The sequence below is a fragment of the Gobio gobio genome (assembly GCF_949357685.1).
Source record: "Gobio gobio genome assembly, chromosome: 5".
Taxonomy (NCBI): Eukaryota; Metazoa; Chordata; class Actinopteri; order Cypriniformes; family Gobionidae; genus Gobio; species Gobio gobio.
This window is the reverse complement of record NC_137101.1, coordinates 50,363,128-50,389,564: the sequence shown is the minus strand read 5'-3', so window position 1 is coordinate 50,389,564 and position 26,437 is coordinate 50,363,128. Positions and strand designations below refer to the sequence as shown.

Genomic DNA, 26,437 nt, shown 5'->3' with positions numbered 1-26,437 from the left:
GTTTTTTGGCCACAGGTGTCAGTCGTGAGTTTAAATTTCAGAAAAACGCATATAGCCCCTTTAAGGAGTTTTAAAACCCAAATTTTAGGTATTTTGGGGGGCATGGTCCCCCAAGAAAAATGTGATTTCTCTGATCTATATATGTGCATTTTAACATGTTTGAATCATAAAAAATATAATAATAAATAACTTTCAAAACCATGTTAGTGGTAGATTATCTCTCCTCATTTCATCCCTCTCTCATTCTCATTTCCATCACTCTTTTTTATTCTCTCAGTCTCCTTTTCTTGCTCTGTCTATTCCCCTCCTAAAGCTGAGCTCTGACTGATAGTCTTTTCATTGTTTAACATTTCTATCCTAAAACAGCTGTCAAATATGAGATATTTAGTTTAGCTACTTACATCTCGCACCGTTTACTGAAGCGCCGCGCGACTCGCACAGCAGCTTCTGTGTAATAAAGCCCGCCTACTTTAATTTGATTGGTCATCTCAATGTTTTGACATTGACGAGCGGTGAGTTGGTGACAGACCGCAGGCAAGGCAGCTCAGATGAGAATATATACTTGGCTTGGAGTATTAAAGTAGTGTTAATACTCTATTGGTAAATTATTTCACAACATTTATTATGAAAGTTACACCTCGGAAAGATGGACCTCATATCTGTCTACGGCCATCGTGTAGGCAGCCTATAGTTTACCTCAACACTTCAGTTTACATGGAGCTGTTCAGTCTGGTTCAGCTAGTTTCGCCACAGAGCCTTTACTGTACACTTGATGTTGGGCTTATATCGAATTCAAATGAATAAAGCGACTGCCTGGCGCTCGTTATCACTTCAAAATCGCCGAACGAGTTGGTCAGCGCTGTGCGTGAGACGATCCAGCTGCTCTCGCGCTGCGAGTCTGTTGGATGCGAGCACGGTTTAATCAGCTAGCGCCATTTCTTCACCTGGCTTTTGATGTTCCCATGCACTCGCAGCACTCCAGTAGCCGAATAACAGCGCTTAATATGTGGGGGCGTGGTGGGGCTTGGCGAGCGGCCCACCAGGAAAAGTTTAGATGCTCCCGATCATTTTCTCTGCCAATCACGGGCCCCCTCCGTGCTCGGGCCCTGGGGCTTCAGCCCCACCTAGCCCTTATGTTAATCAGGGCCTTCTCTGCTGGCCCTGTCAAAGTCAAAAATATATTTTTCATAATTAAATTCAATTAATGTGTGTCTGAATGTGTCTAAATGCAATTACTGTCTATTTCAGTACGTTAGAATTATATTTCCAGAAAGAATGTGGTTATTTTTTGTGAGGCTGAGCTGATTTTCATCACAGATCTGTGGACCAGCACTAGTAGAATAGCTAGCCTTCAGTCGAAGCTGCCATTTTCCATTGGATCATAAGTTTGACTGATGTGGGTCATCAGCCAATCAGATTTTGATGTGTAGTGATTGAACGCCCCAGAGGCCCAGCTGCTCTACCCCCCGCTGATGTCATCAGCCGTTTGACCTTTTCACAGGTTGTGAGCGATCTATGGGAAATAATCTATGGCCGCTGCGGATGACGGGCTGCGCGAGCTTCGTGTGCATCCTGATGTCAAACCGGTAATGTTAGCTGACAAGCTGTTTCTTTTGATTTTCTTGTTGGTTTGTGTTTTTGTTTGTTTAAAGGGGTCATGAACTGGCTTTTTTTATTTTTTTATACCGTTGTCTGAGGTCAACTTATGACGTTTGTGTGGTTTTTACATTCAAAAACATCATAATGAATAAGTAATAAGCAAATTTCTACCCTGGTTTTGAGCCTCTCTGAAAAACACTCGGATTTGATGGGTGTGCCGAACTGAAGACTTGGAAGTAAACGCCCACGGCTAGGATTGGCTAAGATTTGCATATTTAATGAGCTTCAGTGTTAATCGTGTTGATCGTTAGTGAAGGCCCTGACTGAAACCCCACAGTACGCTACTGAATATAACACATGAGACAAGGGAAGCACATGACATGAATGATGACACGTATTCTCACAAATGAAGGAAAATGGCAGGGAAAGAGTCAAACACATGTATCTGAAATACTGCCCATCCCTACTATTAATGAACTTTATTTATTTCCTGACAATACAAATAAACAGCAGTTTGCTTTTTACTGCTTATTTCAAACTGAAAAACAAAATAAGAAAACACACTGACCTATGATAAACTCAGATCAGATCAGAGAGATTACGTGTGCTGACGTGTCTGACTGACATTCTTCTCATTCTCACGCCTCTTACCTGGAAAACATTTCCTTGTTCTGTAGAAGTGACAAGACATTTCAGAAACTTCAACACAACAGTTCAGAGCACACGAAGAAACCTCTTCAAACTTGATTTTAGGTGAGTGTTTTATCAGTATTTAGTGTTTTCTTGTCGTCTTATGATGTCATTGGTGCTTCTGAGACTTTAATGCTGTGCTGAAGTCATTTTGATGCTTTTATTTAAACCTCTTTATGATCTGACAGATGATCAAGTGTGTCTTTGTAAGTGAATCACTGAAGCTGCACATTCTAATATTGTTGTCATGTCGTGTGAAATCGCTGTTTTTTTATATCATTTTACAGTTTTTCACGTTATGGTTAAATTAATATAACATAAAATGACCAACACAACCACGTAAAGATGACGTAGAACATTTCTCATTACAAAAGTGTTATTTGGGATTTGTGGGATTTGTTCTGGTGTCCAGCTCTGGATACATCCCTCCATCCATACATGCATACATGTATAACACAAGATCATAGAAAGAACATTTAAATAAGTAAGAATAAAAATAATAGAAGAATACATTAAAAAAAATAATAAAGTAATATACATCTAGACCAGAAGACTTATGTTCAGATGTGTGCATTATGTACTGTATATACAATTGTTGTCACAGGGTGTTTTTGTGACGGTTCATGTTCATTGTTCATGTTTTTAGTTTATCATGTTCACGGTTATGTTTGAGTGTGTCATGTTCACTGTCTTGCTTCCTGGTTTTTGTCATGTGACTCCCATGCCCTCATGTGATATATATACATACATACATACATACATACATACATACATACATACATATATACACATATACATCTACCTGACTCATAAGAATGGCAATGGTAATAATGATTGTGTACACTACAAAAAGAGAATTAAATTGCACTATCCTGACTATTGTCAGCTGTCTAAAATAAAAACTTTAGGCACAGCATTAAAGGGGGGGTGAAATGCTGTTTCATGCATACTGATCTTTTGGCACTGTTAAAGACTTGGATTCCCATGCTAAACATGGACACAGGTTCAAAAGCTAAGGTGGACGTTTGATGGGAGTATTTCTTTGCCAAAATTAGTACTTCCTGTTAGTCATAAGTTTCGGAAAGTTTTTTTCGATCATGGGTCCGCTTGACGTCAACAGGGCGGAATTTCCTTGTATGGGCCGTACGGACAATTCTACCGGAAGAGCGCGCGCGCGAGAGAGAGAGAGAGAGAGAGAGAGAGAGAGAGAGAGAGAGCGTCAAAGCAATAGGCTACGCCCATCAAAGCGCTGGCTCGTACAGATGGAATTTGCTTTTCCGGATCAACAACTGAGTTGCGCAAATATTTATGTCTGTTCCCTGCATTTCGGTGCCGATTGTTTTATAAACAAGGCCCAGTTCGACGCCGGATTTTCAGATCGCCTAATACTGAAGGATGGAGCGGTCCCAGCGATAAAGGTCCCAACGTTGGAACCGCAGGTTTGACTGCTTCAAATGTCTGTTTTTGCCTATGCCCATCAAGTAGCACAAACATGATCACGTATTGATCAATGGAGCATGCAATGTATAGTGTGTGTACATTTGTTTAGCTGGCCACTATATGTGTATGTTTGTGTATTGTAAAAGCACTCCAAACAACAATACACAAAGAATGGGGAAATATGTTGAACTAAATAAGCGCGCTTCTTCATTCAAATGCGCTACTATTCCATGTCTTTCTATGTAAACACTAGCCTGACGTGCAAAACCAGTCCGCTTACTACAAATCATGTCTACACAAACCACGCGTAAACACACACACACACACACACACACACACACACACACACACACACACACACACACACACACACACACACACACACACATTGTAACACTCGCGCTTGACATGGTGTTCTAAATAACACAAGCCGCTAAACATATTATATAGTTAGTGTAACTTATACCACATAGAGATGTCCTGCTCTAGTCGTTTTTGCTGCTCCTCCTGTTCAACTTCAGCCTCTGGGTCTGATTCCGGATCATAGATGTATGGATGTATCCGATTAAAAGCCATTTTTTATGTTGAATAAAGTTTTTCCCGGCTTTTAGGGATGACGCAGCTTTCAGACGAACTCAACACAGTAACAGCGGCGCGCGCTCGACATTCTTTAGCTCCGCCCACACGATACGCCCCCAGCCGCACGGCTTTTTCCGGAAAGACTCGGAACAGCGCATCTTTCTTTTATAATTATAATAAAAATAAAGACTTTTCGGAGATATGCAGGATGCAGTGCTACTCTATAGGTACTCAAGATTGACATGAGACTGACTGAAACTGAGTGTTTCCTCCCCCCTTTAAATACATCATCAATGAAAACAGATTACACTCCATTGCTAATAACTTTGGCTTTAACAGGGGTCATTGGCTATGAATGCACTACATCAATTACCTTAAGATGTTCTAAAACTTGTCCCCATGTTTTATCAAATACCTCATTATTGATGCATCTCAATCTCTCCAATGCAAGCATGTTTACCAGATCTCTGGATGATATTGCTAATGATATTTTACCAGTGCAATTTGAAGCACAGAAGAGAGCAGTGTTCAATATTAGATACATTTAGTTAAGTAGAGACTATACATGTGAATGAACATAAAATGTTTTTTTTTTTTTTTTTTTTTTTACCAGGTTATTATTTATCTCAGTTCAGCAGGGAAAAAGCAATTTAGTTGCTAGTAATGTTGAAATGAATGTATATCAATTGGGATCAACGAAATAAGGCGATAAGACGTGACTAATAACGGATCACGTCCTGGTTTAGGAATTAGGGTTATATTGGCCCTGTATAAAGTAGGAGGCAATTCAGAAGTGCCACTAATGTTTATACATGCATAAAAGAAGGGGGGAAATTACATCACTGAATTTTTTTAAGAATTCAATGGTAAACCCATCTGGGCCAGGAGATTTATTGTGTGGAAAGGAAAAAATGGCTTTATTAATCTCTTTGAGGCTTATGTCTGCATCTATATTTTTAACTGCATCTTCATTTAATTTAGGAAGATTCAAATTGGCTAAGAAATGAACTGCAGTTACACTGTCCTGAGACCCAGTGGCGTGCACAGACCTCCTCAGGGGCAGAAGGACCAAAAAGGGCACTAAAAAATAAGAATCAAATGGTTGTTTTTTTTTACATCATTTAAATGCATTTATTTATGACATAAATCACCTGTTTTTAAAGCAGTACGCGTCTGTCTGTTGTGTTTTTAAATATTTTAACAAGAAAGAAAAAAAAAAGGGGGGGGGGGTGGATGGTTGGTACGGTCAATTTTGTTCCCCACTGGCTTTCAATATGGTTAAAACCATTCTTAAAAATATTCCATATTTCCTTGGCATTCTATGAAAAGACATTGATACAAATAGAATGCATAACACATCAAACAAAAACAGGGAAATGATGCTGATAATATTACTATATATATATATATATAATTATTTACTTTTACTTTGCTAAACAAAACAGTGAGAATCAAGCAGGTAATTATGAGGAATTCATGTTCAGTTTTGTTGATGTTGTAAACCTGTATTATAAGTATTATGTTGGAAAGTATTAGCTATCATGAAATAGGTAACATTTTACAATAATATTTCATTAGTTAAAGGGATAGTTCACCCAAAAATGAAAATTCTGTCATCATTTACTCACCCTCAAGTTGTTCCAAACCTGTATACATTGCTTTATTCTGCTGAACACAAAAGAAGATATTTGGAAGAATGTTTGTAACCAAGCAGAAAGAGCAACCATTGACTACCATAGTAGGGAAAAAATACTATGGTCTTCAATGGTTGCTCTCTCTGCTTTGTTACAAACATTCTTCCAAATATATTCTTTTGTGATGACACAATTTTCATTTTTGGGTGAACTATCCCTTTAACTACATTTGTTAACATGAACTAAAAATAAACTGCCCTTCTACAGCATTTATTAATCTTAGTTGATATTAATTTCAGCATTTACTAATACATTATTAAAATCAAAAGTTGTATATGTTATATTAGTTAATGCACTGTCAAGTAACATGAACAAACAATGAACAGCTGTATTTTTATTAACTAACATTGACAAAGATTAAAATATTAATATACAATAACAAATGTATTGCTCATGGTTAGTTCATGTTGGTTAAAAAAATTACTTTACAAATGAGACCTTCATGCAAGTGTTACCATGCTATCAAATATATAAATTTCATACAATTTAGAGTTTGACATGGACTTTTTCATTTCATTTCACTAGATGTATTTCCCCGAGCTAATAACACGAGGATGTGCTATGGTCTTGGATAAAAACAAATTGAATGACATTGTCAGTCTCAGAATGCTGCTGCTGAACTCAAGACTCGAGTTATGCTTTTATTATAATTAAGCATAACTTGCACACTCCTGCAAACTTTACAGTAGCGTGGTGGTAGGATAAATATACATTTTCTGTATTAGCTTACCTGCTGATCGTGTAGTTTGAAAACTTGCGTGGCTAATCGCTGTGCTGCGTGTATAGCGCTGAAAAGTTAACTCCGTTAACTCCTACCGATCCACCTCCGCCAAAACAATTTTAATAAAAAATACTTTTTGTAATATTGTTAGTGGTAAAATGGTTTAGAAGCGTATTGTTATTAATTAAAATATTTATAATAATAATACATATTATTTACTATTACCAGGGAGGGGCACATTACATTTTGAGACAAAAGGGGCAGGGGCTTGAGCCCCCCCAAAATATAGTTCAAAAAGGTAAACAGTCAAAGTTATTATGCGAGTTAACTAGAGTCGAAATGCAAATCTGCAAAGACGCATTCGTCATCCGTCACCGTGACATAAAGTGGACTTTTAAAGCTGAAATGATGAGTGAATTAAGCATGCTTGGAATAACAAGAGAGGAATAACATGGATTTAACTTTTTGGCAAGGATTAATGCATCACAATCAAGTAACGTTACAAGGAAGGGAGACGACGGCTAGGTAAGACAAAAAGTTATATGTTTCGTAACTTGTTTATTGACTTGTTCGGTTCCAGCTTTTAAATAATAGACGGGTCCAGGTCGGTTCCGGGTACTACGTTTTTGGCATTTCTCGGATCTGCACGGGTCCGGGTCCAGCTTTTGAAATAATAGACGGGTCCGGGTCGGTTCCGTTTAGCACATTACGGGTCTCTTCGGGTTCGGGTAGTAATTTTTGAACCCGTGAAGACCTCTAGTACACACTGCAAGCGTGGCGTGAGCGTCTCAGCTGCGTTTTTATTTTGGCTCCCATGTTAACAAGTTAGAGCTTGCATACTGCCTGCGTGACATGCGCGGCTTGAGTCGTGCCAAAAACGTGTGCATTCAAGAAATAAAACCGACGCCTATGTTTCAAGGCCTGTACACACCGGGACGAATATCACGCGCGCTTATCGCCAGCGTTTTTCGTGACGTTTTTGTTCACACCCAAGCGATTTTCACCGGCAATGTGCCGAGTGAACGTGCACATTCAGTAGATGCGCTCCCGGTACACAAGGTGGTGCTGCGGCACTTTACGCTTCTGACACTCGCTTGTCACACAGAAGAAGACGAGAGACGGTATTTACGTGCTTGCCAAAACCATTAACACACTTTTTGCTAATTGGCAAGCAGCATTAGCAGCTCATCTTCTTCTTTGTCTGTTTACAACTTCTTTGTCGTATCAATGTGTGCTCTGCAAGACCATTTTGTGCTTGAGCGCCGCCAAGTCGTGCTTTACTGTCACTTCAGCAGCTCCAGGCACGTCAACAAAAGCGCTGATCTCATTGGTCGGCCAGTTTTTAACGTGCCGCGTCAAAATAAAAAAACGAACCCGAGGCGTTTTTTTTTTAAATTATGCTTTTTTATGCCTGCCGTTTTGTGCGTCGGTGTGCAAAGGTGCCCTTTGTTTAGTCACGAGGCGTTAAACGTGAACAAGCCTTCACGCGACGCGCGTGGTGTAGCGTTTTCTATGTCATTGCACACCAGAAAGGCCTATACTTCATGTTAAACATAAATATAGCCTACTGATACAGCAAAGACAACGTCGGCAGTATTGACAGCAAACTATAGGCTACAGAATATTTCGTTCTGGATTGACAGGTGCAATATTTGAAAATATTTGAAATCTTTAAAAAAAATATGACAATGATATCTGCATTTATGTGAAAACCTAAAGACTTTAAAACATCAAACTGTCATTTATTAATATGTATTCGTGTCAAAATGACATATAAACAGCTTTTCCTATTCAATTTTGCCTGGAAACGCTGATACGCGCGTCACCCAGCTGTTAACATGGGAGCCGAAATAAAAACAGACACGCCACGCAGCTGAGACGCTGCCATGCTTGCAGTGTGTCGCCAGCCTAAAACACGGAGCGACAATCCCCATTCAACTGGCATTTGAACATGTAAAAAGTTTTCCAGAGACAGCGAAAAGGCTAAAGCCATAAACGACAAAGTAATGGATTTCATAGTCCTTGATGACCAATGCATTTGATCTATTATGTATTTGAAAAAACACTTAAAGATACCTTCCTAATCCCTCATATTTATTTTGTTAAACTATATCATTTCAGAGAAATCTCAACAATGGCCTATGCCCTTTGGTTGAGGATGCACTTTTTTTTTTTTTTACTTATATTTCAATAATATATTTCAAATCAGCAACACAATCTCAGGTGAACTGTCACATTAATGTTTTCTATGACGTTCAAATTGCGTAAAAAAGCTAATCAGTAGGCACTTTTTTTCTTGTTTTTTTTCTTGAGGTTGACAAATGAAATGGCAATGCATTTTATTCATGTATTTGATGTATTATGTATCCTCATCCTCATGAACTAAAGGTTAATATGCAGTTTTTTATGCATGACATAATTGAATATAAATTTGTTGATAATGAGTTAAGTGCAGATAAACCATAATTCTGTCATAGTTCTGTTAAACCCTTTCTGTTACTAAGTATTGTGGTGCCTTACACAAAAAATAAAAACATTTGAAGAATTAGGCCTGATATTTGCCATTATAGTTAGGCCAGAGCTCCTAAAATATCAGTTTCATCAGTGCATCTTAGATTTGTTTCCCTGAAATGGCCCTGGTCAAACTGGTTCTGTAGATGAACTCATTTCTGCAGTGGTTACAAAATCCCCAGCTCTTAACTATCACAGCAAATCATTCGTCTTCAATCATAAATAAAGTAAATAGAAATATCAGAAGCAGTAAGAACATACACTGGACCCGTACCAGTTTGCCTATCGCCCGAACAGGTCAACAGAGGATGCAGTTTCCACAGCTCTTCATTCGGCCCTCACCCACCTGGATAAAAGCAACACATACATCAGAATGCTGTTCATTGACTTTAGCTCTGCGTTCAATACAGTCCTCCCCACTGAACTGATCACTAAGCTCAGTGAACTGGGTATCTGCACCTCCACTTGCAGATGGATTCTGGACTTTCTCACCAACAGACCTCAATCTGTCAGATTGGGAAACCAGGTATCCTCTACCCTCATTCTGAGCACTGGCATCCCGCAGGGCTGTGTTCTGAGCCCACTGCTCTACTCCCTGTTCACCCATGATTGTGCACCTCTGTATAACTCCAACATCTTCATCAAGTATGCAGATGACACCACCGTGGTCGGCCAGATTGACAACAATGACGAATCGGCCTACAGGGAAGAGATCCATAATCTGGCAGCGTGGTGTGCCACCAACAACCTGACTCTCAATGCCACGAAGACCAAAGAGCTCATTGTGGACTTTCGGAAATCCAACAGCAGGAGACATCTACCTGTCAACATCGATGGAACTGAGGTAGAACGAGTCTCCAGCTTTAAGTTCCTGGGAGTTCACATCTCTGAGGATCTGACATGGCAGCAGAATACTTCAGCCCTGGTTAAAAAAGCACAACAGCGCCTGTACTTCTTGAGAAGTCTCAAGAAATCTCATTTGTCCCCGGGGATTTTAACAAGCTTCTACCGCTGCATCATTGAGAGCATCCTGACCAACTCCATCACTGTATGGTATGGAGGCTCAACTGTGAAGGAACGAAAAGCCCTGCAAAGGGTGGTCAAAACCGCCCAACGCATCACTGGCACCCAACTACCTGCCATTGAACACCTTCACCACAGCAGATGTCTGCGCAGAGCTCACAATATTATCAAAGACTCTGCACATCCCAGTCACAAACTGTTTAACCTTCTTCCATCACGAAGGAGATACAGGAACTTGCGCACCAGAACCAGCAGGTTCAGGGACAGCTTTTTTCCGTCCACCATCACACTACTGAACTCTACACTACACCGCTAATCACTCCAAAACAAAACACAAAAAACACTGTAGATAACCTCTGTACTATACATGTACATATTTTATTTTTATTTACTTTACATATGTTTACATTTTTATCTTGCTGTAAATATGCTATATATTTAGGCTACATTTTGCACTTCTGGTAGATGCCAAACTGCATTTCGTTGCTGTGTACCTGTACTATGCAATGACAATAAAGTTGTATCTATCTATCTATCTTATATTCACAGATCATTTCTTCTTGGTTTTACTCTGTTGAGCGGCTGTTCTTCACAATGAAAGGCTGTTAAACTGCAGTACATCAGCAGTCCACTAGAGTACAGTAACATGTGAGTGAAGTGAACTAGTGTAAAGCTGCAGGCCAGTGCATTATAATTATCCTGGATCTCACACAGACACAAGAAAGAAAAAGCCTCTTTTCGGCTCAGACTCCAGCTGCACGAACTGCCGGCTCAGACTCCTAGAACCCATCATAGCGTTACGGTATTGTTGTCCGTTACCGTGGCAACCACTTGCGTGTCAAACTTATCTGTACACATGATGGGCGGCAATGATATCGCAAGAAAAGCCTGACGTGTTCTGACAACTGCATTATTTAACCGCATTTTCTTCATTACAACGTTAAAGCAAGTATCAAGTAAGTTTCATTCATAATGTTTCCACTTCATGTAACCATGAGAGTTCATACTGGAGTGAAGCCGTTCTCATCGTGTGATTGGGGGAAACATTTCTGAGGGCGTGGTGGTGCCAGGGGCGTGGGTACCATCATATGTCACGATGTACCACAACGTCCAATAGGAAAATTCAACTGCAGTAGCCACTGTTCAACCTTAAGAGGGCAGCACAGACGGTTTTACACCATATTTTATAGAATTAAAACACTTTATACCCAAATGTCAAAACATTTACTCGAATCAATGAACAGCATTAAAGGGTTAGTTCACCCAAAAATGAAAATTCTGTCATTAATTACTTACCCTCATGTCGTTCGACACCCGTCAGACCTCCGTTCATCTTCGGAACAGAAATGAAGATATTTTAGTTGAAATCTGATGGCTCTGAAAGGCCTCCATTGGCACAATGCACGGTTCACTCTCAAGACCCTTAAAAGGTACTAAAGACGTCATTACAAAGTCCATCTCACTACAGTGATTCTAAAATAACTTTATGAATCGGTGAGAATATTTTTTGTGCGCAAAAAACCCCTAAATAACGACTTATATAATGATGAAGATTTCAAAACACGGCCTCATGAAGCTTCGAAGTGGTCTGAATCAGTATATGCGGGGACCTCTGGTGATTTGTAATAATTGCAGAGAATGTCTGTGATCTTAATCCCGTGTGAATCGGCCATGTCTGTAATATGTAAAGTAAAAATTCCCCCGCAAATTGCCATATTTCGCCGAACACCGAGGTGATAATATTAGTCCCGTGCGAATCGGCATCTATTTGGCCGGGATTAGGCCGATCGTATATAATTTTTGCAAGGTTTTCGTGTCCTGTGAGCATTTCTATCTTTATCTTTCACGAAGAATGGCGCTAGACTGCATATGTGCACCGTTATGAATTCATGAGCGGCCGCGCGGATTATAGGCTACTACTTTCACTTTAGAATGAGCACAATTTGGGAGTAAATTGCTTGAATGGTGTGTTTAATATTATTCTTAATGAAAAACACAAAAACAGAAAAGTACAATGACAACTCGCTTAAATGGGCACTTTTACATTTAGCTTTGAAACTGAATCTTCCGCCGTGTTATTATAGGCTATTGCTTAGTTACGTTTTTAATTGCGTCTGTTCTCTAACTGAACGAAATTATTTGTATTATTATAAAACAATCAAAATGATATCGATACGACTGTTTATAATTTCATACAGCTATATAACGAAAAAACATTTTCAAGTAACATCATATCCAGGAGATAAATCAGTAAATTCGAGTAAAATCACAGCGTATCCCGTGCGAACGCGCCACGCAAAATTCAGATGTGGGGGAGTAATTTCTAAATCACACGAGGTCCCCAGATAATACTTATCCCGTGCAAATAGGGCTTTATTTGTTGTTGTTGTTGTTGTTTTTTACAGTGGGTCATAATATAGCATATCAGTGCGTTTTGTGGTGTTAGGAATTGTTTTTCTGCGCATTTTCGCACTAACTCAAAACGTGCGTACACCACCTCCTGAGCTGGCGTAGGATTTGAGCGTGCCGTACGCCAACGTCCATATTGATAAATCTCAAAGTCACCGTGGTTTTGGGTGTACGCCAGGTGTACGCTGGAAATTTGGTGTACGCACTTTTGATAAAAGAGGGCCATTGTGTGTTTGTTAATGAGAGAATTCACGAGAGCGAGCAGAACTCAGCACTGAATGAGTGGATTAGATTCTAACTTAACCCTCGACTGCAGTGGTTCTCAACCTTTTTTCAGTGATGTACCCCCTGTGAAATATTTTTTCAGCCAAGTACCCCCTAACCAGCGCAAAGCATTTTTGGTTGTAAAAAAAAGACTTAAAACAGAGCACTGTGCCATCAGTGTCTGTGTAACTTTGGAACAGATAAACACATACAAAATTCAAACATTTGAAAATGTTTTACTATTTTGAACATTTTAAATGATAATAACCCATGACTAAATTTATTGCAAATATTTCTCATCACTAAAATGTAGTGATTCAAACTAATGTAGTGAAAACAGTGATCATATTTCTGAAATGGAAACCGGGGACATTTCCTATTTGAGTGGTCAAATTATCACTCAAAACTCATTTGTTATTATATTTTAATTAAAAAACAGGGACAATACATTTTTGAATGTTTTTGTTGTTGTTGTGGAGTCCTATTACATTAGTATATTATTATTAACATTATTAAGTATTATGATTTATTTTGATTATTAGGATTTTTGGTCTGGATTTAATACAATAAAAAAACACAAAAAACAAACAAACAATGCAGTTATTGGTAAGCTAACCATTGTAAATAAGCAGTTCAAAACAATATTGTTACATGACTTAACAAAAACATTACAAAAATAAAACATAAATATGATAAATAAAACTATTCAACAAATATTGTAACATTTTATAATTGTATTTAAGTTTATACTAGCTATATAAATTACTTTTTTTTAAATAATTAAAAATTTATTTTGAAAATAATTCTTACTATCCTTAATTGGTCTTGTTATTTAGCATTTTAGGATTATTTTAAGCAGAAAGTATATGTATTCTGCACATGTATTGGTTGCAAGTGTAATTGTTTAGGGTTAGGTTTAGGGTTTTTATATTTAAGTTATAGTTCAGATGTGTGGTAATCACTGCGTTGTGACTGCGGAACTTTTGGGGACAAAACAATCCCGCACCTTGTTGAGGCTCTGTTATAAAGCACATACAATATTACTTTAAATTAAAAACGAATAGTTAGTATGTTTTCTACCTTGAAAGCGACAACTAGGTTTATTTTGATATTTGACGATAATGGCGCTCTGTCTGCTCTCGACTCGGTACGTTCTTCATGAAGGAGTAGGGGCGCGACCAAGTAGAGTCAGGGTACCAGCTGTATGTTGGTTGGGCGCTTTTTTCCAATATAAAAAAATAGCGCCAAAATTAAAAAATTTCTGGAAGATATTACTGAACATGTTTTTAACCATAGCAAAAGTACATTTCTTACTTAAAGTCCCTGTAAAGTCAAAACTAAACATGTGTTCTGAGTTTCTCACACCACAGATAAATGTGTTATTAACCACCCAGCCAAATTTGAATAATTAAAAAATCCGCCAAGTACATAAAATAGCTTATCAAAAACTTGAAAAAATGAGCAGCATTCTCTGTTCTCAAACGCTGGGGGCGTGTCTGCTGTCGGCACCGAAACCACGCCCACTCTCAGGAAAGCTGCTGTGGCACACAAGACAACACTCACTGATCACGAGCGTATATGATCACGACGCACCAGATGTCGGCGGGACGGGAGGACTAAGACCGGGGCGGGGGATAGTCGGTTCTGCAGCGTATTATCAGTGAATCCCAGTTGTCTCCGGTGAAAGTTTGTAAAACGATCCAGTGTATTGTCACTGCAGACTCAGAGGCAGGCGTCGGTGGTGATCCTCAGCTCTCCATCAAGATGGCTGTTCACAAAATTAATCCACCTCTTTTTGATCATCGTTTTTGTTTTGTAAGTTGTACACTATAGTAACTAACAGTACTGACAGTAACTCGCGATCGAACTGATGCGAATGTGCTCTAGTTATGATCGTGTTGGGGAGGAGCCAGGCTACCGTTTTAGCCCCGCCCAGAAAATCCTGAACACAGCAACGGTGAAAAACTGTTTAACGGTCTAACTTCTGAACTCAGTACTACATAGTTCACAGTCTTTGTAATTTGTTTCAGCAATACATTTCTAACATTTATAATGTGTTTAGAAAAAATCTTAGAATTGCCTTTACAGGGACTTTAAGTTTAGTTTTCATCTCTGTTTTTTGTGTTTATTTAAAATAAGACAAATCCGATATTATTTTAATCTTATAGCCTATCTGTTATTTAACAGTTGAGATCATTCTTTAATGCTGATCTAACCAGCAGAAGACACGAGCCGCAGTTTAAATCCCAGTTGCAGGTGGAGTGTTTGTTAACACTGCGTTACAATGAGCCCCTATTAGAAGTATGCCATTATATTATATACTTTTGTGAATTCTTTTGAGAATGAGAAAAGGGTGAATAATGTCTGAGAGTTAATGTTCAGAAATTATTCATTATTATTATGTTTTGAATTATGCTGTATAGCTGTATTTAGCGATGTGTTTGTAGTCAAACTCAAAAATGCTTATATTTTTAATGATTAAAAAATGCCATTATTTTATTTTAAAAAGTTAATAATTGTATTTTGTTGACAAAATATTTTAGTTTGTCTTGTATATTTTTTTGATTATACCAGGTAACATTTTAAGCTGTTATTTGATCATGTTACATTGTGCCCCACCTATGGGGCATGTTGTCACATTTCACTTCCATTCTTTCGGGGTAAATCAAGAAAAAAGTAAACACTGTATTAATGAAACAAAACCACATAATTGTACTAGACATGTGTGCAATTAATGTGGGAAAAAAATAAATAGCCTACTCTGAACCCCAAGTGGATTTACACAAACTGAGAAAGTCAAAAAGCGTTAGGTTGTGCCCCGCTCTCCCCAACAAATAAATTACTAAATGCTAAAAATAAATACATGTAAATTAACTCAAATTTGCAGCACCTCCACTTCCCGTGCTGCTATTGTCACGGGGTGAGGAGTCACACGACAAGGCAGGTTGAGTGAAGAAGGCCCCGGAGGGTGGATTTTATTTACAGTGCAAATAATAAGGTGAAAACAGTCAGTGAGCCGGTGCGTGGTGGCTGGTGATCCTCGTGCTCGGTGGTGCTCAATCCTAGTGAAAGTGGGTGTCCAAACGTGCTCCAGTGAAGTGGGCTGTCGGTCACTCGCTGCTTTCTGGGGGAGAACAACAAAGAGAGGTTAGTCCAGCAGTGCATTCAGCTCGAGACCAGAGTCTATCCGTCTGCTCATCCGTAGCTGTTTTTATGTCTCTGGGCTGATGAGGTGCAGCTGTGACCGATCAGCCCATGGTGATGACGTGCAGGTGCGTTGTTGCCAGGGCGACGCTGATTCCTCTGGGTGGACTCGTCACATCCCCCCCCCCCTAAGCGTCGTTCTGGTCCTGTGGACATATGGAGACAGTAGGGGTGAAACAAAGGGAGGGTGGGGAATGACCCCTGACAGACCTGCATAAGCTGTCCATATCCTCGAGAGGCCGTCGGCGTTCGCGTTGGCGGCCCCGGCCCGATGACGTACCTCAAAGTGGAAGTCCTGGAGCACTAGGAACCAGCGAGTCACCCTGGCGTTGGTGTCCTTGGCGCGGGCCATCCACTGTAGGGGCGCATGGTCGGTGACCAGGGTGAACTTGCGGCCTAGCAGATAGTACCTCAGCTCCAGGACTGCCCACTTGATGGCCAGGGCCTCCCTCTCGACGGCGGCGTACCTCGTCTCAGCCGGGGACAGCTTCCTGCTGATGTAGACGATCGGATGCTCCTCGCCTTCCTGGATTTGGGACAGGACGGCTCCCAGTCCTGTGTCGGAAGCATCCGTCTGCAGCAGGAAGGGGCAACCGAAGTCCGGAGCGCGGAGTACCGGCGACGACGTCAGGGCTGTCTTGACCCGGGCGAAAGCCTCTTCGAGGGCTGGGGTCCAGCATACTTTCTCCGGCTGCCCCTTCCTGGTCAGGTCTGTCAGGGGGGCGGCTAGAGAGGAGAAGTTGGGGATAAAACATCGGTAATACCCTGCCAACCCAAAAAAGGCCCGTACCTGGGTCTTCGTCTGCGGTCTTGGGGCGGAGTGGATGGCCTCAACCTTCTTCTCCTGGGGCTGGATGAGACCCCTTCCGACTCGGAAACCCAGGTACTTGGCCTCGGAGAGGGCGAGGTGACACTTGCGGGGGTTGGCAGTGAGTCCAGCCCGCCGGAGCTCCGAAAGCACCCTCCGCAGACGTTCCAGGTGGTCTTCCCATGCCTCAGAATGGATGACGACATCATCGATGTAGGCCGCCGCGTAGGCCTGGTGGGGCCGTAAGATGATGTCCATCATCCGCTGGAAGGTCGCTGGGGCCCCGTGCAGGCCGAAGGGAAGGGTCCGGTACTGCCAGTGGCCACTGGGGGTTGAGAACGCAGTCTTGGGTTTAGCGGATTCTGAGAGTGGTACCTGCCAATAGCCTTTGGTGAGGTCCAAGGTGCTGATGTACCGGGCCCTTCCCAACCGGTCCAGCAGCTCGTCGACCCGAGGCATGGGGTACCCGTCGAATTCGGAGACTTCGTTCAGGCGTCGGAAGTCGTTGCAAAAGCGGAGGGTGCCATCCGGCTTTGGGACCATCACGATGGGGCTGGACCACGGGCTCCAGGATGGTTCGATTACCCCCAACTTCAGCATTTGTTGGATCTCTTCCTCAATAGCCTGCCGACGAGCCTCCGGGACACGGTAGGGCCGTTGCCGGACGATGACTCCTGGCGAGGTTCGGACGTCGTGCTGTACCACGTTGGTCTGCCCGGGCTGGGTCGAGAACACATCCTGGAACTGACTGACCAGGTGTTGCAGCTCCGCCTTCTGGGCAGTCGAAAGATGGGGGTTGACGTCTACAACCACGGGATCGGTGATACTCAAGGCCGCTACCTGGTCCCGGGTCCCCACCCACTTCTTCAGGAGGTTTATGTGGTAGAGTTGCTCTGCCTGCCGCCGCCCCGGCTGCCTCAGACGATAGGTGACTGGCCCAATCCTTTCAATCACGGTATAGGGTCCTTTCCAGGTGGCCAGGAACTTGCAGGCAGAGCTGGGGACCAGGACCATGACGCGGTCTCCCGGCTGGAACTCCCGTGGTTGGGCTGCCCGGTCGTACCGGCGTTGCTGCGCCTGTTGAGCCTTGCTAAGGTGTTCCCGGACTAATGGCATCACCCGATCGATCCGGTCCCTCATCTGGCGGACGTGCTCGATGAGGGTGCGATGAGGGGCAGGCTGCTGCTCCCAAGCTTCTCGGGCGATGTCCAGGAGCCCTCGTGGTTGGCGGCCAAAGAGAAGCTCGAAGGGGGTGAAGCCAGTTGAGGCCTGGGGTACTTCGCGGATCCCCAAGAGCACATAAGGAATCATGAGGTCCCAATCCCGCTTATCCTCCGCCGCCACGCGTCTCAGCATCTGCTTGAGGGTCTGGTTGAACCTTTCTACCAGCCCGTCCGTCTGTGGGTGGTAGACTGTGGTCCTCAACTGCTTCACCCGCAGCAGCCTGCAGAGATCCGCCATTAGCCGGGACATGAACGGGGTACCCTGGTCAGTCAGTATCTCCGCTGGTATGCCAACCCGGCTAGCCAGCAGGAACAGCTCCTGGGCGATGTTCTTCGCGGTGGCCTTGCGGAGGGGAATCGCTTCGGGGTACCGGGTGGCATAGTCGACGATGACCAGGATGTGTTCGTGGCTACGGGCAGACTTTGGCAACGGCCCCACTATGTCCATCCCAATCCGTTCGAAGGGCACCTCGATGATGGGCAGCGGAATGAGTGGGCTGGGGGGGAGGAGTCCTGGGCGACGTCACTTGAAAGGTCGGGCAGGCCTGGCAGAACCGCTTCACCTCGGCCTCCAGTCCCGGCCAGTGGAACCGGTCGCGGATACGCTGCGTGGTGTTAGCTGCCCCGAGGTGACCTGCCATCGGATGGGAGTGCGCCAACTCCAGGATGGTTTCGGTCTTGGTCCGAGGAACAACTAGCAATTTTTTCTCCTCCCCCCTTCGCTGTGCGACACAGTATAGCAGGCCCTTCTCAACGACAAAATGCGGGAGAGGATGGGGCCGAGGGAGGACGTCTTTCCCGTCGATGATCCGCACTTGGGACCAGCAGTGCTTCAGGCGATCGTCCTCCCGTTGTTCCTTGGCGAATGAGCCCCCTCCGGCAGCCTGCTGATACACATCAAAGAACGGATTAGTAGATTGGGAGGGGGACTCACCATCTCTCCCGCTGTCGGAGGCTAGTAGCGCTGGTCGGCGGCGGGGTCCTCGCGGCCGTCTCCGTCTTCGACGGTTCCCCTCCGGGCTGACAGGCTGAGTGGCGGTGGTGAGCAGGGCGTCGAAGCCCGGCCAGTCTCTCCCCAGCAGTACGGCCACCGGAAGGTCCTCTACCAGGCCGACTTCCACCGGCCAGGTCCCTTGGGGCGAAGAGATGGTGACTCGACGGGCTGGCACTTGGCGAGTGTCTCCATGCACACACGTAATGGGGAGGAAGCTCTTCTCGCCTCTTCGGGGCCCACACACTCTTGACTGGATGAGGGTGACCGTACTGCCAGAGTCCAGCAGGGCTCGGAAGTGTCTTCCCTCGACCACCACGTCTGCTTCCGGGGCTCCCGATGGCATCCGCTGGTGGACGATGCAGCCTGCCAGCCACGCACGCGGAGGCGGCATGGGTTCGGCGCTGGGCATGGGCTCGTCTCGCGGCGGGGGAACCGTCGGCCTGCTTACTGGTCGCGAGGTGCCCTCGAACGGCCGTCGCTCCTGGACCACCCTCCGGGGAAACGGCAACGCTCGCTCCCCTGCCTCACGGTGGTGTATGGCATCGGCCAGCTCGATCGCCTCCACGAGATCCGCGGTGTTGGCCGGGTTTCTCATTCCGACCGCCTGCCGGATGGAACGGAGAAGAGCACGGAGGAGGCGATCGACCACCACCCGTTCCGCTACCTGAGCTGTTGTGGGACTTCCTTCCATCAGCCAGTGATGCGCGATGCGTTTCAGGTCGGCGGCTTGGACACGGGCTGGCACACGAGGCTTGAATTCCAATTCATGAAACTGTTGGGCGGCACAGATAGATGATAGACCCAACCTCGCCAGGATTTCCCGCTTGACTTCGTCATAATCCTCAGCGATCGCACGGGGAAGTGAAAAATAAGCCCGCTGGGCTTCTCCAGTCAGCAGAGGTGCCAGCGCGCGTGCCCAATCGCCCTCTGGCCACTCTTCGCTCCGGGCCGTGGTCTCGAAGACCTGTAGGAAAGCCTCCACGTCATCATCCGCCGTCATCTTCAGCAGCAGGCGGGTGGCTTGGGCACGCGGATCAGGTAGCGGAACGCGCTGGGCGGCGGCAACACGGATGGTGGTGAGTTCTTCTTCCGTCCTTCCCTGGCGGGTGGCGAGATGTTCCGCGATTTGTTGCTGGTGGATGCTCACCTCCATGAGGCGCTGCAACACTTCCTCCATCTTCGGGGAGCGAGCGCGCTACTTCCGGGTCCTGGCGTGCAGAAAAAAAAACAAACAGAGAAGATTAGGATTTTGGGTGCGGTGAACTTGTCGGTGATTCCTCACGCTTCTGCCCGCATTCTCCACCACTGTCACGGGGTGAGGAATCACACGACAAGGCAGGTTGAGTGAAGAAGGCCCCGGAGGGTGGATTTTATTTACAGTGCAAATAATAAGGTGAAAACAGTCAGTGAGCCGGTGCGTGGTGGCTGGTGATCCTCGTGCTCGGTGGTGCTCAATCCTAGTGAAAGTGGGTGTCCAAACGTGCTCCAGTGAAGTGGGCTGTCGGTCACTCGCTGCTTTCTGGGGGAGAACAACAAAGAGAGGTTAGTCCAGCAGTGCATTCAGCTCGAGACCAGAGTCTATCCGTCTGCTCATCCGTAGCTGTTTTTATGTCTCTGGGCTGATGAGGTGCAGCTGTGACCGATCAGCCCATGGTGATGACGTGCAGGTGCGTTGTTGCCAGGGCGACGCTGATTCCTCTGGGTGGACTCGTCACACTATGAATAGCCTATATTGTACCCCAGAATATCAGCAGGGAACCGATCGGTGCACAGGGACAAAAATAAATAAACACCATAAATAAAACGCACATCGGCAAACCTGACGTTACCTGAATAGGCTACTGTACAATTTGATCATTGTAATAAAAAACGCAATTTGGCACATGATTTCAACATCCTGCTATTTATCCTACTACCAATTAATGCCTATTCCAAAAAGAATAAAATAACAAGTCATTCACATTATAGGCTAATTAACTCTACGCACTGTCATGTCAGGGTGACGACTAGGACGAGCCTGAAGAAATTGAACCGTTATTTTGACTGCATGGGAAGAGAGCGCGTCTTGGCCTAACAATCAATAAACAATGGAGCCTCGATATTTAAAACCGACTCTATTCGTTCACTGAAATTCGCTGAAAGTCCACCGCACAACTGTGCAACGCATGTTCACATTTTTAACTGTCCATAACAACTCCAAAACTTGCCTGCTTGCCTTGCACGTCTAATTAATGGGCAAAGTTTTCCTACTATATTTTCGTTTTCTGCTGTGGATGTTATTGAATTTGTATAAGTTTAGCTCTTGCGTTCTCTCTTTTAAATGCCTATTCCCTGAGTGACTACAATGACTGGCTGTTTTAAGATATAACTAATATCGAAACAAAACCCAGGCAGTGTGTACGAGTTGTTTAGGCCTCCATACTGACAGCTGGGCTCCCTTGCAGGTTTGCTTAGTGGCCTACCAGGCGCTGCAACAATATTTAACAATGTCGGCCTATATATATTCTTTTTTATTATTCATTTGAATGGTTGAACCACCCGCCCGAATTTAAAATTTTAAAATATAATTTTTCGTCACGTCATCTGCCCGATCCGCGGAGTCCGCGGCTGTAACCACCCACCGCGCATCTCTAAGGCCCACTGTTTGTGCAAGGAAATATATTTGTTTACAATCATGAATATATTATTAAATATATCAATTTACACAGTCAACATTTTAGAGGGGTTAATCATGACCCCAAATAGTTGGTTAGTGCCACTCTCATTCCAAAGAAATATTTTTCATAGCCAGTGGTGGAATGTAACCACATATGAATAAGAAACATTATCGCATCTATAAAACACGTCAAAACTCGATGAAGCACAACGAGAACAGGTATGTTCAAATATTATAATGTTTTTTTTATTTATTTAATCTACGTTGATTATGAAAGTGAACAGGATAAGATGAGCAATGTGTCAGAAGACATGGGGGACAGAACTGATTTTGTCACAACTTTTTTTTGACAAAACAAAGTTTTGTTTTGTTGAAAGCCTTTCTTTTCAGTGAATTTCGTTTTAAATAAATTGTATCTTAATATTAACCAATGTTTTATCAACTATTTGCCTGGATTTAATAAACAATAAGCAAATATAGCAGAGTAAGCCGACAATGACAGGCGCCAGCGCTGTGTGAACAACGACTTAAATGAACGAATAGGCTACTAGAATTTTTATTTTATTTTTATTTTTTAGTTGGGGGCAGTCCTAGCTATTTCAGATAGCCTATATTCGAACCAGCACATGTCACAAAGGGCTTTCTGGGTTGAGGGTGCTGCAAGCGGAATGAGCTTCAGAAATTAAATAAATCTTCAGAAAGTCGCTCTGGAGGAAAATGACCGCTCTTTCTACGCAAACTGGGCCACAGATGGTAAGCACAATTACATTAACCCAAAACTAAATTAATTAAACTTTTTTAAATTATTAGAATAGACATTAATAGAATAAATTGTCATGCAAGTAGGCTACTTTTCAAATCAGGTACTCTTTTACTTAAGTAGGGTTGTCATTGTGGTACTTCTACTTTTACTAAAGTCAATATGTCTCTGGTTATTTGTAGCCTATTACTTCCACCACTGGTGATAGCGAACGCATTATAGCTCAACAGGCTGCAGTAAGTGTAAGTCAAGCGTCAGTAAGTGATAATGTTAATTTTACTGCTTTAATTTTTCCTAGTTGTTAATTTAAGCCGTTCGTGCTGCGCTGGCGCCTCCATGCCATTGTCTGCAATATTTGCTTATTATTTATTAAATCCTCGAAATTGGTTGATAAAACGTTGATTAAAATGAAGAAACAATTTATACAAAACGAAATCATTTCTGTCCCCCATGTTTTCTTACATAGGCCTATATCATAATAATATTTCATAATCAACGTAGGCTAAATGAAATGAAAAAAATAACATTATAATATTTAAACATATGAAACTAAAACAAGTAAAGTAGGCTACAGTACAGAGAAATGTCATGTTGGAGCGGGATTTGAGCGCATGTCGTTTTACCAGTGAGCGGTTCATGAGCTCCTTCAGTCAAATGCTCTATAGGCTATATGGTAGGCAGGTTTTTTGTGTTCATTTTCATTTCCTGTCGCTGTGCAGGCTCTTTTATTGTAGCCTATATGACAGTGTAAACAGCTCAATAACTATTTTAGTTAAAGGTTTAATGTAGGCCAGTCCCTTGCATTACGATTGCTGGCATCAGCATCGCCCAACAAGGCTTTCTACAATCAGCGGATGGCGGGCGGGTGCGGCTTTGAACATTGGTCAAAAAACGTTGGGGCCGACGGATTTTGTGATGCGGTTGCGGATAAAATAAAAGCCCATCCGTGCATCTCTGGGCCTATAGTGAACGCGTTTCGCTCACAGCCAAGCAGTAAGCACAGTCGTGATCATGTTCATTTTACTGCTTTAATTGTGAGGAAACCCCCCTAAAACGTCTATCATACAAAAGAAGAGAGTCCTAAGATTATATTTATAACAATACAATAATGTATTTCCTTGCAGATATAGAACACGTTATACTCGTATATAGCTCAACAGCGGCTGGCTGAACTGCGGCATGAGTCGCATTGGAGTGACGTCAACTTCTCTCTTCAATTGATTGGCTTGAGGATGAGCTGTCAATCTAGAACTAGTGGACCAATGGTGATGCTAAGACCCGCCCCTAATTTACATGAAACTGCAACATTTGAAACCGCAAGCACAGAATGTGGAAACAAGAGCAAAGGAGAAAAGAGCACGGACATGCAAAAAATTAAAATAAGAGCAGAAAACATGATTTTGTGAGCGATTTGGATAATTTTGAATTCATGATTCAGTTTTGAGCAATATAATTTTAAACTTGTTTAAATATTTGATTTGCGCTTATTATTTTTATTTCCGTGACTGCGTTGTTTGTGATTCTGGTTAATTTTGCATTGATTTTTCAGTTTTGTGCGTTATATTTTCACATGTCCTTTTAAAATTTTGATTCATGCTTAATATTTTTTTTATGCGTGACTGCAATAAATTTGGCGGGAAACTGATCCCATAGGTGTGGGGTTGTTTTTCAGGGGTTGGGCTTGGCCCCTTAGTTCCAGTGAAAGGAACTCTTAATGCTTCAGCAACGTGTATGTTGTAACGTGTGATAATATCTAAAACGTAAGAGGTTAAGGTTGTTAAAACATTGGTTAACAGACTTCAGCCCATATGCAGCCATTGAGTTTATTGCCATCTAGTGGCTATTGATGTTTTAGCTTTTTTCCAAAATATTTTTATACCATCATAGGTCACCAGGTGGAATGAAAATTTTTTTTTTTAATGAAGTTAAAGAAATATGAAATATAACAAAAATAAGCATATTTTACATTAAAAATATGGTACTTTTAGAGGTAAATAAATTAATTAATACTAATTCATATAAAAAGGCATACATTGATATAATTTATTTTATCAAAGATGGTGATATAACATTTATAAAAAATAAAAAAAAAGTGATCACACCTGAGACCTTCGTGCCCAAATTTGTCCACGAAGGCGGGATTAAGGGCTGTTATGCGAGGGGGGTTGAAGGGGTTCAGGTCATATTTAGAGTGGAGAGGTTATTATGTGAGTATAGGTGACCATAAGTCTGAGTGGACATCAATGCTGGCTTAAATTTACATTTGTGCTGGTGAAATGCAATTGGCTTTTGTTTGTCTGTGTATGAAATACTGTACTGTATACTACTTCACTCCACCTTGGTTCTTGTCTTTGTCTCTTCAGACCTTTTCTTCTTCTTCGGCCATAAAAAGAGGGTTCTTTCTTGCTTTATATACATAATGTAATCACAATTTTATTATTATTTCCATACTAGAGGAGCAATGTGAAGCTGACTGTTTTGTCACTGGCTTAATTAATTGTTCCAAAATGGTTTAATTGTGCGTCAAAGAATGTCTGACAGTACATGAGTCCGTACATATCAAAATAACCCCTGATCACAGATAACTTAACATGGTTACTTACAAGTTGCAAAGAATCCACAATAACAGAAACTGAACAAAACAAAACAAAAATCCTCAACTGGTCTGCTCATATTATATTTGTCATAGGGCAAGCCAAAGAGGTAAAGAAGGCATTGACCTGTGGCTGTGCAGGCAGTGTTTCGCTGATCTATTCATTCAGTTCACTCTGTTTCAGCACGAGAGGAGGCCTATATATACATAGCCGACTCACCTATGCTCCTCAACAATTTCAGCATCCCTCCACATGTAAAAATCTTACCAGTATTAGTGGACCTAAATAATATGAATGCAATTTATGACAATTTTAACAATAAAATACTACCTCTGATTCACAAAATGCACTGTACAACGCCGATATAAGGTGCAGTTTGCCTTGCGGTGTCAGTACTTATATGCTTTAAGTTTGTTTCTATGAGCTACAAAATATATTTAAGACTGAATCGATGCAGGACTTATAGGCCTAATATTCTTAATATTCTGGAATAGTGGCAGTACATGTGTTAATAATTGGATATGATGACATTGTAGTAATTGTTACAGTGGAAGCTAAAGTAAAGTTTTATTATAAATAATAATAGTTATTTTTATTTGGGGGTTCCACATGAAACACAAACAGTTCTGCTGTCACCCTCTCGCCCTTCCCCTTTTGAAGTTATTTGAAAGAAAACCTGAGTATTTTGTTTTCTTTGAATCCAGTTATTAAATTTGAACTGCTGCAGTAAATCCGTCTCTTTATTTCATCTGCTGCAACCCTCAAATCCTGACACCCTCCCTAAGTGGTGCCCCCTCAAAAATACATGATGTGCATGATGCCCTTGATTCTGTCAACTGTGCTGAGCAGCTTTCATGCTGGCTCCATCAGGTAGTCCTCATTCTTGAATTCTGTTTATTTCTATCATTCTATATTTATCTTTTCTTTCTCCTTACAGATCAACAAAAATGCTTGGAGACGACAGCAGCAAAACCAGGTGAACCTCATTCTTGAGCCCTGTATTGCCATGACGGTTGTTTGTAAAAGGTTAGTTAAAGGGGTAAACAGACCAGCAGAGGCTATTTCACATTTAGGACATCTTAGTTTCGGTTAGAATGTCCAGTAATTCAGACTTTTTAATGAGCTATTATTGATTTGATAAACTTTCACCACATCTCTATAGGCTACCTGTGTAATAAACAATTCGGGAATAAAAAATCAGTCCTTCCTCTTACTTCAGTCAGATATTATTTGCACCCTAGTTTAAAAACGTCTCGGTTACGTATGTA

At 42.4% G+C, this 26,437-nt stretch overlaps 1 protein-coding gene across 4 annotated transcripts in view; it reads left to right on the top strand.

Annotated features, from left to right (window-relative positions):
* Positions 1-2,248: 2,248 nt before the first annotated feature.
* LOC307126560 (NACHT, LRR and PYD domains-containing protein 3-like) overlaps positions 2,249-26,437 on the top strand; it is an 88,628-nt gene continuing 64,439 nt past the window's right edge. For 2 of the 4 annotated variants that reach the window (XM_079817156.1, XM_079817153.1), the window contains exons 1-2: positions 2,275-2,352; positions 26,107-26,145. The gene's annotated coding sequence lies outside the window, so the exon portion shown is untranslated. Of the gene's footprint in view, positions 2,353-26,106; positions 26,196-26,437 lie in introns of all 4 variants that reach the window. The other 2 variants (XM_079817155.1, XM_079817154.1) reach the window with 2 other exon arrangements.